Genomic DNA, 13,260 nt, shown 5'->3' with positions numbered 1-13,260 from the left:
AAATACCTTGAACTAAATTAAATTGAGAATACAACACACTACAATTTGTGGGATTAAGTAAAAGCAAGAAAAATTAGAGTAAGTAAAAGTATTCTTTTTTATATTTTTATTTAATTTCATTTTTAATTTTATTAATTATTTTTAGGTATACAACATAGTAATTCAATATGCCTATATGTTATGCTATGCAATGCTATGCTCACTACAAATATAGCTACCATATGTCACCATCTCATGCTATTACAATAGCATTGACTGCATTCTCTATGCTGTGCCTATTATTTTCATGACTTATATATTCCATAACTGAAAGCCTGTATCTCCAACTCATCTTCACCCATTTTGTCCATCACCCACCATCTGGCAACCATAAGTTTGTTCTCTGTATTTATAGGTCTGATTCTGCTTTTGTTGCTGTGGTTTATTAATTGTATTTTTTTTTAATTTTGCTTTTAGATTCCATATAAGTGAAATCATATGGTATTTTATCTTTTTTTGTCTGACTTATTTTACTTATCACAATGCCCTTTAGGTCAAACGTTTTGTCACAAATGGCAAGATCTCATCCTTAAGTATTTTTTAAAGCACATGTCTAGTAAAGGAAGTATATTTGAAACAGTCCAATAATTTTTAAAACCAAGCAACTAGAGAAAAACGTAATTTAAAAATTGGGAAAAATGTCTAAATACCACCCCCCAAAAGCACATATTATTGGGGAAAAAAACATATGCAAAAATTTCATTTGTTTGTTGCACATTAAAACAAAATGAGAGGGGTGCCTGGGTGGCTCAGTCAGTTATGCGTCTGACTTTAGCCCAGGTCATGGCCTCACAGTTCATGATTTTGAACCCCACATGGGGCTCTCTGCTGTCAGTACAGAGTTCACTTTGGATCCTCTGACCTCTGATCCTCTCTCTGCCCCTCCCCTACTCACACTCTCTTTCTCCTTCAAAAATAAATAAACATTAATAAAACAAAATGAGATATCACTGAAACGTTTTTGAATCACTAAAATAAAATAAAAAATACTGGCAGTATTGATGGTGAGGATGTAGATAAATTCATTACTGGAGGGAATGCAAAATAGTGCAAAATTTCTAACTTTGTAAGAAATTTTCAAACTTTCTTCTAAAGTTAAACCTAGTTTTATCATAAGATCTAACATTCATACTCACAGGTGTCTACCCAACTAAGTTGAAAACTATGCCTACACAAAAAACACAGGAAATATAAATATTCATACATAGATTTATAGCAGTGTTATTCATAAACCACCAAAAACTGGAAATAGCCAAGATCTCCTTTCATATGTGAATGGGTAAAGAAACAGTAGCACAACTATGCAATGGGATACCATTTAGCAATTAGAGAGAAAGAGCTATCAAGCAAACAATTACATTGAGTCTTTAATGTATATTGCTAAGTAAAAGATGCTGGTCTGTTAAGACAACATTACTTATGATTTTATTTATATGATATTCTGGAAGATCAAAATTATAGAAAGTGTAATACAATCAGTGCTTGCTAGGGGTTGGGGACAGCGGATTTGAATAAATGAAGCACCAGGAATCTTTAAGGCATTGAAAGTATTCTATGTTGCTGTGTATGATTCTTTAATGTTGAATATATGATGCCTAGCTATGGTAAAACCCATAACACTCCAAACACAAAGAGAGAACCTTAATAAATATAAATTAAAGAAAAAAATCATTGAGGAATCTGGGATGGTACAGCCACTTTGTAAAGACAGTTTGGAAGTTTCTTACAAAACTAACCAATGAAATAAAATATGTTTGATGAAAACAACAACAACAATGTCAGCAACAACTAACCATACTCTTACCATAAGGTCCAGCAGTTGTACTCCTTGATATTTACTTAAATTGATGAACTAAACCTATGCCCACACAAAAATCTGAACAGTTGTTCATACCAGCTTTATTTATGTTGTTAAAACTTGGAAGCAACCAAGGTATCCTTCCCTAAGTGAATAAATGAGCAAACTGTCATATCCAAATAATGGAATATTATTCAGTGCTGAAGAAATGAGCATGAAACTGAGAAAATATATGGAGGAACATTAAAATGCATATTACTAAGTGAATGAAGCCAATCTGAAAGGGTACGTCCTATGTGATTCCAACTATATGACATTGTAGAAAGAGCAAAACCATGGAGATGGTAAAAAGATCAGTGGTTGTGAAGATTTGGTGGGAAAGACAGACAAATATGCATGCACATAGGAATTTTAGGGAAGTAAAACTATTCTGTATGCTACTATAATGGTGAATATATGCCATCATGCATTTGCCAAACACATAGAATGTACAAGAACCCTATTGTAAACTATGGACTTTTGGGTGATAATGATGTCAATGCAGGTTCACCCACTGAAACAAATGTGTAATTCTGATACCAAATATTGACAGTGAGTGTACATGTTTATGTGTGCAGGTAGATAGTATATGCAAACTGCAATTTCCTTAATTTTTTTCTTTGACCTTAAAAATGCTCTAGAAAAAGTCTCTTTAAAAAAGTTCATTGGAGTATGCCATATGAAAGGCAGTGTGTGTCCAAAAAAATTTTAACTTTACTATAAATACATAAAATAATCCCCTGAAAGGGGTGGATAAAGAAATTTTGGAAATGAGTGGAATCTGAAAGACTAAATGCAAAAAGAACTCACAAGCATTGCACCATAGCTAATAAACTTTGACCCCCTGGGTACAGGTTAATAATCCTGATGCTGCTATATGTACATGGTGCAGTTAAACAAGTAAGTAAAAAAGATGGCAGATGGTGGAAGCCAGATTTCTTATTCTTGGAGTGAGAGTTGATAGATAAGCAAAAAGCGTAGTTTAGGATTATCTATGTGGTAATGGATTAGTGGAATTGGAGACCTCAACCTGAATGCATGTTTAGCTTCATATAGACACACTGGTCACATTTAGAAATCTTTATAGACACGTAGATATACATTGGTTGATAACGCACATATCTTCTTTCTCTCTCAGGTGAGGGAGCCTAGAAGCAACAACACCCAGTAGCAAGGAGCACACCCGTCACCCAGATCTTGATATCTAATACATTTTTCAATAGAAGGAGCCAGTTGATACTATACTCCCTTGTTATGTTGTGATGAAAACAGCACTTTCTCTCTGGTTTCCCATTAAACATACATTCTCCAATCTAATCGTGAGAAAAACCATAAACAAATCCTAGTTGAGGGATTTGCTACAAAATACCTAACCAGTACCTCTCAAAACTAATAAGGGCATCAAAAACAAAGAAATGCCAAACTTGTCACCACCAAGAGTTGCCTAAATAGAAAGGATAAGTAAATATATTTTGGATGGGATCCCAAAACAGAAAAAGGACTGTTAGCAAATAAAATCAGAACAAATTATAGGCTTTAGTTAATACAAATGTCAGAATAAGAGTTAATTATATCATAATAACATAAGATGTTAATCCTAGGGAAACTGGGTAAGGGATACATGGGAACTCTGTACTATTCTCAAAATTTTCTAAATATATATAAATGTTCTGAAAATTTTATATGAACTTATTTTTATGGAGAATGAATTAGAGCACAGATGGAGAGGAGACAAAATTTAAAAAGCTGTTGTAATAATCCATGGACCAGGTGTTGGTGGTTTCTCCTAGAAAAATGCCAATAAAGATGGAAAATGGCAAACATCCTCCAGAAATATTTAGGAATTAGAGAAAAAGTGAGTAATTATTGATTTGGGTATAAAGGTATAGTGTCAAGGAGTTAAGATTTTGGTGACTGAATGAATAAGAGTGGCATTTATGTTTAAGTGGAGTTTGATGAATCTTGAAAAATGATTTAAAAAAATGCATTCAAACAGTTGCCTTAACATTAGGCAAGTTAAAACAAACAACAGATTAATGTACTTGGCGAAGGTCTTTGGTTTTATAGTGTGTTTATAGTAGATTTACCTCTGTCATGAACACATATTCAAATGATAAGTAATTCTTCAAAACTGTTTTCCTTCATGGAGATGGTTAGCATATTTTAAAATCGTTTCCCCATCCCAATTTGCATACATGGTTTCAGTGTTTTAAAATTTTAGGTAAAGATAAATAAAAAATTCAAATGGGAATCAAAATTATTTTACTAAGTCTTAGAGACTCTGAGTATTCTTTCTTGATTTTATATGAGATAATAATAATAAATGATTGAAATGTTAAGTGCATTCTAACTTCTCTCAAGTATAATGTTACATGTAGAAAACCAGAGAGGGAGCTACAACTGACACTTACCTTTGACCCGCTGGGTACAGGTTAATAATTCTGATGCTGCTATATGTACATGGTGCAGTTAAACAAGTAAGTACCATTATATAAGGTAATGGCACATGCTCCCTCCTACAGATTTAATAAATTAAGTGGATGCTATATTTTAATTTTATACACTGATCTAGTTTAAGAAAAAAAATGTCTTGGGACGCCTGGGTGGCTCAGTCAATTAAGTGTATGACTCTTGATTTACTATCAGGTCATGATCTCACAGTTCATGGGATCGGGCCCCCTTCCCACACCTCCAGTTGGGCTTTTCACTGACAGTGCAGAGCCTGCTTGGGGAGTCTCTCTCTCTCTCTCCCTCCCTCTCTCTCTGCCTCTCTCCTGCTGACTCTCTCTCTCAAAAATAAATAAAGAAATTAAAAAAAAAGAGAAAATATGTCTTGAGTAATATTAGATTTCATAGACATAAGGCACATTTTCTGACCCAAACAAAAGCATCAAAACCAAACAGAAAACAATTTTATTATAAAATGACTAACTCAATTAATCGTTTGAATCTCAGCAATTCCTCCAAATTAGTTTTTGTCACAATAGACATATCTGGCACACAACGAGTAAAAATGTGCTAATGCTATGATGGAAAAAAATAAAACCTTCCTTCAACTAAAAAAAGAAAATGTTATGAAGCTGATAATATCATTAAAGCCATGGCTCTCATTTCCTAACTTTTAAAGTCATTTTTGTTAACACTTTTAGTGAAATGGATACATCAACAGTGCCACATAGATCATTTATATGTCATGATCCTTTGACAATAGCTGGATTTGCAGATGTGTTTCTTGATAACACTACATTTTCACTTTAGGGAGTGATAAGCTCCCTCTTACAAAGCTGATGTCAGCAAACTTGACTACTTTGATCTTCATAAGGTTATGCTTTGAAAATTAATGGGACAGCTACATATAAAATCAAATCAATTTACTATTTTCTATAGTGGGACAAGAATGAATTATCCAATATAAAGTGTGGATTGCTATAAAGCCTGCAATCTCATCTCACTATTCTTATGTTTTTTTAATAAACTGCTCATGCTTTTTTCTTGTAGTTTATGACATCAAAGGGACTCTTCTGTAAAATTACAGCAATAAATTTCACCTTATGCTGGACAGATTTTATTTCTTTTCTCTCTGTCATCCTGTTTTGCAAATAATCAAGACATGACAAAATTGATTAAAGATTTATCTTGCCTTCATGAAATACAATAACTGCCTTACTTAGTTAAAAAATGGCAATGTAAAGGCAGAGCTAAGTTTAGACTAAGTTGCTACTATTTAACACCGTTCAAAGAGGTGAGCAATATCCAGGTAAACCAAAATAGTTGCCTTTATTATCACTGAATATTTAATTCCTTGTAGTCCAAGATAAAGTGGATTTCTTTATTACCACTGGCATTTGGCAAAAGTTGTTAATCAGTTATAAAAAAAAATGCATTGTTTACTACCATCTGCTGTCACATCTGTTTTACAAATGCATGGTTCCAAAGAGATTATATATAGGCTGAATATAGAACAGATACTTCTAGATATATTTTTAAATGCTAAAGAATTTTTTTTCAAATTATCCAACATCTTAATCTTTAGGATTTTTGTCAGAACACCAAAAAGCATTAAAGTTTTTACAAATTCTTTTTTTTTTTACCTTTTTCCTCCAAGAACATTGACATCTAATCCTTTTTATGATTCATGACACAATTGATTTTTTCTAAAAACTTTCTTTTTCATTCTTAATCTTTTACCTAAAATTATAAAGAGAATATAAAAATCTGTATATACATATATATTTTTAATTTTTCTCTACTCCTCCCCTATAACAATAATTATTTATCCTGCAAGATTTCCATTGTCATCCCAACTGTTCACCACATACAGATACTGCCCATTTCCTACTCTTTCCACTACCTACATATCCTTTGCCTGGTAGGCCCATTTCTTTGCAAATTCCTGCCTTGTTTTATATATTGTAAAACTCACACGACAGGGAGACTTGATAACACACACCTACTCATTGATTGCCCAGCACAGCTTCTGAGGCTTGGTCTATGTGTGTGCAATAGACACCAGTTTTATTTTTTTAACCTTCCCTCTTTTGCTTGATATTACTTTTAACCAACCCTCTACGTATCGTGAGGCTAAGATACAGTCATCAGTGTGTAATTCATTCTGCCATGAAAGAGCAGGATATTGAAAGCTATGCAGTAAGACAAGCTCTTACTATGAACACTATTATTAAGGAAACCAACGTTAAAATTGGCACACTGATTTTGTAAATGAGGTCATCTTCCTCAGGATTTAAGGGAGGCCCACCCACTTCTGAGATATCTAATGCTACCCGCATCTCTTAGGTAACTGATACTTCCATAGGTAATCCATAAAGTTGGCCTACAAAATATGGGATCATGAGGCCCCAGATTTTTTTCCAGTGTTCTCACACAATTCCTTATCCCAAACATTCCTGACCAGCCCATATCCCTGCTAAAGATGAGTACTTTGTCACTCGAATTTATCCAAGCATTCCCTCATAGCCTAAACTTCTCTACGTGTCCCCCTTACCCTTTTTCCTTTTTGCCTTCTATGAGGACACTGCTTTGGGACTACCAAATATTGGCTATTTCCCCCTGGCTACCTACCCTAGGTCCTAGAGTTTGGCTATGGGCTTCTACTCATTATTTTCACAACACTTACAGAAGTAAAAAGATAACTCAGGTTACAGTTGTATAGGTTTAGAATGTTAATAAGATGTAGAAATGAATAATTGTGTGTTTGTTAATACTGTACAAAACTTGTGGTGGAATAATTCAAATTTATCAAACACTAAATCACCCTTAGCGAGAAGTTTTACATATAAATTTAAGTATAAAAAGAAACAGAGTTCTAAGACTATCTGTGAAAATCCTTTGCAATGTTTATGTCCACAAAGTCTGCTGAATGAGAAATTTACATGCCCTCTGTTTGGATCCTTCTATGGCTTCAAGGATTGTTATGGAAAATATTCAGTAATACAGTATAGTAAAGTTTTTTCCATTGGTAATAAAAATATTTAAATGACCCTGATGCTTCAACAAAAATGCCATAGAATTTAAAACTGAGTTTTTGAAAGATCTTCAAATTAACAACCAATTTAAAGTTTGTAGTTCTCTTGAAGGTTTTAGTAGCGCACAATTCTTTTTATTTTAGTTTTTTCAATGTTTACTTATTTTTCAGAGAGAGACAGAGCAGGGTGAGCAAGGAAGGGGCAGAGAGAGATGGAGACACAGAATCGGAAGCAGGCTTCAGGCTCTGGGCTGTCAGCACAGAGCATGATGCGCTGGGCTCAAACCCACGAACTGCGAGATCATGACCAGAGCCGAAGTTGGACACTTAACCGACTGAGCCACCCAGGCATCACAGTAGCGCACAATTCTTATAAAATGCAAAATGTGATTTGAAAAATCAGATAAGATTTATGTATCTGTAAAGCTCATTACAGAAATAGGCTCACAGTTCCATTAAGCAGCAACACCTGCTTTTTTTTTTTTTTTTTCAGTTCTAGTTTGCTTGAGAGTAAATTTAATCTATTGAGCAACTAATCCAGTAGCATATATTTGGTATGAAATATACAGGAAAACCAATTATGGAAAATATTGACTCTGAAGTATACTTATCTCTTAAAGCTTTGTTTTTCATTCTGAAACAAATGTGTTCTTGGTACAATGTGTATCAAAAAACATATTGCATGATGATTTTATTTAAAAAAATTATAGTTATCTGTTCTCATTTTTATTTTGAAACTTTTTAAAAAATAAAATAATGGGTTTTTTTTAAAGAATATTGACAGGACTGTACACTACTTTAGAAAGGGAGAGAGGGGTGCCTGGGTGGCTCAGTCAGTTAGGTGTCCAACTCTTGATTTTGGCTCAGGTCATGATCTCAAGGTTGGTGAGTTTGAGCCCCGCATCAGGATCTGTGCTAACAGCACAGAGCTTGCTTGGGATTCTCTCTCCACTTCTTTCACTGCCCTTCCCCAACTCATGTTCTCTCTCTCTCTCTCTCTCCAAAATAAATAAATAAACTCTAAAAAAATAAAAATAAGGTAATAAAGCAATTTGCATTTCTGGATAGGTCTTGAATAATATTATGCATTTTTATGCAAATAAAAATGGGCAGGTATAACTGTTTTTAAACATAGCTCACTCTGTATAGGAGCCTGAGTCCTTAGAAAATTATATATAACTGACAGAATTTTAAGAATTAAATGACACATTTTATTTGTGTGGCTTAGAATATATTTAGTGCCTAAAAATCCTCTTTGGCTTCATACTCTGCCCCCCAGCCCCAAGAAGGCTGCAGTTTTGTCCCTGCTACTCTGCTGTGTTGGTGGGGGTCCTCCCCCTGAGCCCCCATCCCCACCAGGCTTCTGCAGGACAGAGTAGAGGTCCAAGCGGCTTTGGGCACATGACTGAAAACAAGGCAATGGCTCCTTCTTTTGAAATGGAGCAGGCAGCCCTAATGATGTCTGAATTACCTTTCAGCTTCATTCTTCCCTTTCCAAGAAGAGCACAGCACATTTGTAACTGAACAGTATTATTGTCCTGTGCTGTGAAATCCAAATAGGCTGACAGCCTTCCTTCATTCCTTCTGATCTCTTTTCTATTCAGTTCAAACTGGCAGTGTTCTTACTGATTAAGGTGCTGATCAAGTTCCTGGTTCACATCCACACTGATCTACTTATCACGTGGTGGTTTGGCCAGACTCCTAATGTTTTCTTCTGAACATGATTTCTCATTTTTTTGGAATACGGATAGGTTGGGAATTTCCAAATTTAAGTGCTAGTTTCCTTTGGCTTAATAATTCTGTCTTCAATTTACTTCTTCTCACACTTTACTGTAAACAGGCAGGAGGAACCAAGCTGCTCCTTCAATACTTTGCTTTAGACATTTTTTTAGCTGATATATCCAATTTCATTGCTAACAGATTTTACCTTTTATAAAACACTAGAACATGGACACCATTCAGCCAAGTTCTTTGCCACTTTGTACCAAGCATTGCCTGTCTTCTAGTTTTCAATAGCATGTTCCTCATTTTCTTAGTAGAATCTCCTGTGACGTCCATGTTGCTACCTGCATTCTGTTCATGATTATGTACCCTCTAGGAAGATGAAAGGGTTCTCTAGACCTCTCCTTTCAAATTCCCTTCATGGCAATATTGGCTTTCTCTAGCATACTGTTCAATGCTCTCCCAGCCTCTACCTATTATTCAGCTCCAAGATTTTGGGATATTTGTTACAGCATCAGTCCACTTCTCAGTACCAATCTCTGTCTTAGTCTAGGCTGTTATAATGCATTACCATAAAGTGGCTTAAACAGCTAACAGTTATTTCTCACAGTTCTGGAGGCTGGAAGTCTAAGATCAAGGTACCAGCAGACTTGGTGTCTGGTGAAAGCCTACTTCCTGCTGCAAACTGAGAATTCTTTCTTTTTTTTTTATTTTTTTTAATGTTTATTTATTTTTGAGACAGAGAGAGACAGAGCTTGAGTGGGGGGAGGGTCAGAGAGAGAGAGGGAGACACAGAATCTGAAACAGGCTCCAGGCTCCGAGCTGACAGCACAGGGCCCGACGCGGGGCTTGAACCCACGGACTGTGAGATCATGACCTGAGCCGAAGTCGGATGCTTAACCAACTAAGCCACCCAGGCGGCCCGAGAATTCTCTTTCTATCCTCACAGAGAGGCTAGCTCTCTGGCTGGCCTCTTCTTATATGAGCACTAATTTCATTTATGAGGGCTCTACTCTCATAACAAATATTTCCCAAATGTCCACCTCCAAATACTATAATATTGGGGATTAGATCTTAACGCATTAATGTTAAGACATTCATATGTTTCTGACATAAACATTTAGTCCATAACAATTCCCAAATATGTCACCCACACATCAATATATGCTTTGGTTATGTTCTATGTGTTACTTATTCTGGAACCATATTAAAGGAATAGATTTTCTATTTCATATGTGAAACCAAGGAAAAAGTACATGGTGAAACCAAAGGAAAGCACTTAGTTTCTACTGTGATATAGCACAGTTCAATTTTCCTTACTTTTTTTGGCTAAAGCAAGTGAATGGTCATGCTTCTCTCATTAGGGTGTGAAAGTAAACCCTCCCTCAGTGTAGCATTTCAAGTCACCATTGGTGGGGTGTGGTAATCTTTTCCCAGAAACAACAGAAAATAGGTTTGGGGTGAATTGACATATTTTTCTGATAACTGAATCTTCCTATCCAAAGTTCTGGTACTTTTTTAACATTTTTTTCAAGTCTATTTTGTGTACTTTTGGAGGTTTTCTTATATATGTTGTAAAAGAAAAATTGTTACATTTAATGTCTAGATAGTTGATCATTTTTATTGTTATGTAAAATAGAACTTTTTTCTTATTATGTTTTTAATTCGAACTCAATTTTTAATTGAGTTTTCTTATTTACTCTTTAATGAACATGTATTTTTTAAAGACTCCAGCCTGGGAGATGATATAAACTAAAATGTACAAATTAAGAAAGTATCTCTGTTATTCAACAGCATATAAGAGATAAAACATTCAGGTAGTGACATTTCTGATGAAATTAATACAGTAGGTGACAAATATGTAAAATGGGTTGATTTCTAATATGATGGATTTAGGTCTGTTGCCACATTGAACAATTAATTTAACTGACCTGAGTAGGTTTACGTTACGTGGCTCCTTACTTTCTAAATATCTCTCCTGAGCCAGAAAATCTTATGCAATAATATAAACAAGCATGTGAAAGAAAAATCTTCCCTGTGCAATGCCATGTTGCTTAATCTAGGTTTTCCGAATAGGCGATATAGACAAAGTAGGTAGAACACAGGTGACGTGATTAATTTGATTGGCATGGTCACTGAAGTTTAAAGCAAAATGTTGTATTTTCAATTTTCTGAAATAAGCTAAGATTTTAATCATTTTAGAAGATGGATGCTCCAAAGCAACAGCGCTTGAGTTCTACTCCCAAAATGACACAGTTTCATTTTTCTAGTGTGTACGTGCATGAAAAAAATTATTATTATGTTTTTTAATGTTTATTTATTTTTGAGAGACAGACACAGAGAGTGAGCGGGGGAAGGGCAGAGAGAGAGACAAACACACACATAGAATCAGAAGCAGGCTTCAGGCTCTGAGCTGTCACCACAGAGCCCGATGCGGGGATCAAACCCACAGTCTGTGAGATCATGACCTGAGTGGAAGTCAGACGCTTAACTGACAGAGCCGCCCAGGTGGCCCTGGAGCAAAATGATTACTATTTAAAATTTAAATATATAGGTTTAGGGGTGTTTGGGTGGCTTCCTTGGTTGAGCGTCCGACTTCGGCTCAGTTCATTATTTTGCTGTTTGTGGATTCAAACCCCACCTGGGGGCTCTGTGCTGACAGCTCAAGCCTGGAGCCTGTGTAGGCTTCTGTGTCTCCCTCTGTCTCTGCCCCTCCCCGGCTTGCACCCTGTCTCTCTCTCTCTCTCAACAATAAATGAACAATAAAATTTGTTTTTAATATATAGGTTTGCTTAAAATGATGGAAACCCTTAGAATTTGATTTTAGTTTAATACTTGAAGGCCAGAGAAACTTCAGTCCTATAGAAATATTCTGACAACAGTAACTACTATGAAGTTAATTATTGTGTCAAATATTTTTTAACTACTTTATGTATCATATTATTTAATATTTAACAAGCTCTTACGAAGTAGCGGTTATTAGTTTATGTTGTAGACCAGAAATCTGAGGTTTAGAGAGTTTATGTAATTGACCCAGCAACGATAAGCTAGAACACAGGGCTTGAACTCTGGTCTATACTTTCCAAAGTATGAACACTAAATATTATCTCATGGTTCAGGAAAAAAGAATCTATTATGTGTATCTTATGTGTTTGATAATTTGGAAGATGAGGAAACTGGAAGTTTGGAAGCTGGCTAGGAGGAGATGATAATAGTTGAGGGATCATCTGCTAATAGCCTGAATTAGAAATCTTCAGTGAGATACTGGTTGACACTTTAAAACCAAGTAAATTTCTGTGTGACAAACAATGTCGAACACATTGTATTTTAGTATTACTGTTGTAAACAGATGCCAAACAGAAAATAAATAAGCAAAATCATATTTTAGGGTTAGGAAATTAGTTGGAAAGTTATGAAAAACATTGAAAACACCAATATGAAATTATAAACATCATGTTAACAAATTTTCAAGTGATTTTATTTTTCTTTTAATTCTGTTTTTTAAGTAATCTCTGTGCCCAACATGGGGTTTGAACTCACAACCCCAAGATCAAGAGTTGCATGTTCTACTGACTGAGCCAGCCAGGTACCCATCAAGTGATTTCAATGAGGTATTGACATTCAGAAAATGAACTAAGTGATATAAATTATAGGAAAAATATGTACTTTAATTTTTTTTTTTTTTTTTGGTTAGTAAATGCCAATAAGGGAAACTTTGTAAATGGAGTTGATAGGTTTATATTCTATAATTATTCAAATAAATCACTCATTTTCCAACTGTGGCCTTCCCATTTTGCTTTTAAATCATTTCTAACTTGTATACATACTTCTGACTTTACTGGGTTTATTATTGTAAAATACGTAAATAAAAACCTAATCCTACATTTCAACAAAAGTAAGCAAATTGTTAAAAGAGTCCATTGTATAATTTTGCGTTTAAAATAGGCAATAGGGGCACTTGGGTGGCTCAGTCAGTTGAGCTTCCGACTTCGGCTCAGGTCTTGATCTCTTGGTCAGTGAGTTCGAGCCCTGCGTCAGGCTCTGTGCTGAAGCTCAGAGCCTGGAACCTGCTTTGGGTTCTGTCTCTCTCTCTCTGCCCCTCCCCAGCTCATGTTCTGTTCTGTCTCTCAAAAATGAATAAACGTTAAAAAAATTTTTAAATAATAAAATAATGGCAATA

Source organism: Panthera pardus, unplaced genomic scaffold (assembly GCF_024362965.1).
Source record: "Panthera pardus isolate Hobbes unplaced genomic scaffold, ASM2436296v1 HiC_scaffold_13, whole genome shotgun sequence".
Lineage (NCBI taxonomy): Eukaryota > Metazoa > Chordata > Mammalia > Carnivora > Felidae > Panthera > Panthera pardus.
Note: the sequence above shows the minus strand (reverse complement) of the source record.